The sequence below is a fragment of the Octodon degus genome, unplaced genomic scaffold (genome assembly GCF_000260255.1).
Source record: "Octodon degus isolate 3935 unplaced genomic scaffold, OctDeg1.0 scaffold00110, whole genome shotgun sequence".
Classification (NCBI taxonomy): domain Eukaryota; kingdom Metazoa; phylum Chordata; class Mammalia; order Rodentia; family Octodontidae; genus Octodon; species Octodon degus.
Window position 1 is genome coordinate 4,886,466 of NW_004524686.1, and position 2,502 is coordinate 4,888,967.

The window sequence follows — 2,502 nt, forward strand, 5'->3', positions numbered from 1 at the left end:
TAAGCAAGCCTCAATATTCAACTATTTCCCCAATCTTGCATAATTATATCTGGTATTCTGACATTTGATGATAAAAATAAGTAAAATAACAACCAGTTAATTAGCTATTTGTGTTTGAAAATCGGTATCATATGTATTGTTGTATTTTACCCTGTTTCTTTTTTTTCTATTTATTTTTGTTTCTGTTTTGCTCTTTAAAATAAAATTAAATAAAATTTGAGAAAAAGTAAAGGTAACAGCTAATACTATAAAAACGCTTTACAAATAAGGGGCTAAGTCTTCATGATTACAGATTTGGTAAAGAATTCTTAGATATGACCTCCAAAGCTCTAGCAACAACAAAAATGAAAATTAGAGTTCTCAAGACAACCGTCTGTGTTTCAAAAGGTGAAATGAAAACATAGCTATGAAGAAACTGAAAACACAACCCACACAATGTGAGAAAATACAACTAGCAATGTGTTAGTCCCAGAAATTTCTAAAGATCTCTCAACAGCAAAAAGTAATGCAAAACACTTGAATAGACCTTTCTCTTTGGAGGACACACAAATAGGCAACATTTGTCATTAGTCATCAAGGAAATGCAAATTTGAAACACAGTTGGGTACTACTTCACATCTTGAAGATTGCTATAGTTTTAAGCAAACAAAAATATTAAGGAAAATAATGTTGATTAAGAAATAGGAACCTTGCACAATGCTAATGTAGGTGTAAAATTGTGCAGCCACTGTTAAAAAGAGTTTGGCCATTCTTTTAAATTTAAAATTGCCATATGACCCAACACCCCCACCTCTAGTTATATGGCCTCAAATTCTAAAAATAGACACTATACTATTGCCCATGCCTATTTGTCAGGCTGCAACCATCTTTGAAGTTACTCTACATGCCAATTAAATTTGTACTCAAGAGAAATCACTACATTTAGTTGTGTAGTAACTTTCACTTTCTAGGTATCCAGGACAAATGCATCCAATTAATTGTTCCATCAAAAGTGGACACAGAGAGGGGAACTAGAAAGAATCAGATAATGGATACTCAATCATAAATGGAAGTAGTAGTTTCTACCATTCTACAGAACAGTGGGAGTTCTAGAGTTAATGATTTCTTGTATGACCACAATAACTAGTGGAGTGGAGCTCAAAAGTTCCAAACACAAAGTCATAATAAGGTTAAAGACATGGTGATTACTGTGATTTGATCAGAGCATATCATATCCATTTATTGAGATACCAAACTAGATCCCAAAAGCATGTAGTGTTATTATGTGCTATTCAGTTTTTTAATGTTGAAGGAGATAGAAATGTTAACTACTGTACCCTGATTTTATATATCAGACTGTTACCTGAATCCACTTTTTCCCACTCATATCATGTGATCTACAAGTATTTCTCAGATTTCTTAGGAAATGTTCAGTCTACTAACTCACATACCCAAATAAATTGGTTTAAAGGGTTCCTTTGCTAACAGGTTCATTTGTTCTGTAGATCACAAAGTGAAACTTTTAGGAACAGTAAGACACAATATGGAACTCAAAACTAGGAGACCCAGAATGAAATTCTGACTCATTTCTTTATAAAACTCATGAGATTGTCATTGGAATTAAATTTTATATGACACATAGTAGTCCAAAAAATACTTTCATCTCCATTCTTTTCCTCTTTTTTTCTGTTTTTCAGAGTGATCATACCAGTTTATGTACCTACTACCAGTTATGCAATTTTTGCAACTCAATATCCAGGCTGATATTTATTATGGTTAGACTATGTTTTGCTTATATATGTAGTGGTATACATTGAGGCTTTCATTAATTTTATTGAGAAACAAATAGCAATGAGACAGTTTCAAATCTGATTATTAGGACAGTTTCAATAATTAATAGATTGCATATTGTTGTCTTCCTAGTGGTTGTTCATAGTACAAGATGCAGACATGATATCCTGTCCAAACACTATTAGTACCAATCTTTCTTCTCATTGAATTAAGAGAAAGTAGCTGTATATCAATCCTAACTATTGTGTATATACAGATACAAAATAGTCCCTCATTTAAAATACACTGAAAGGGAAATTATAGAAACAATACCTTTTACAATAGCACCGTGGAAAATGAAATACCTAGGAATTACTCTTACTAACGAAGGCAAAGATCTATTCAATGAAAGTTACAATACTCCATTGAGGCTTTAATTTTCATTTTTCTACTTAATGATGAGATTTAGTATTATAATAATGACTAATATCACTGTTTAGTACTTTGGGGTTCCTCTTTCATGATGTGATATGGTTGTTAGAAGCTGTTCGGCTGTCCATTAAGCCATGTTCTTTATGCATTCTAGATATCAGTGCTTTTTGGTTATCAGTGTTACAAATACCTTCTCCTACTTTTTATGTTGGAAAAGTCTTTCTATACCCCAAAATCATGAATAAAATTTATATTAACTTCTAAAAACTTGATGGTTTTGCCATTTAAATTTAAGTCTAGGGGCCAGGGAGATGGCTCAGT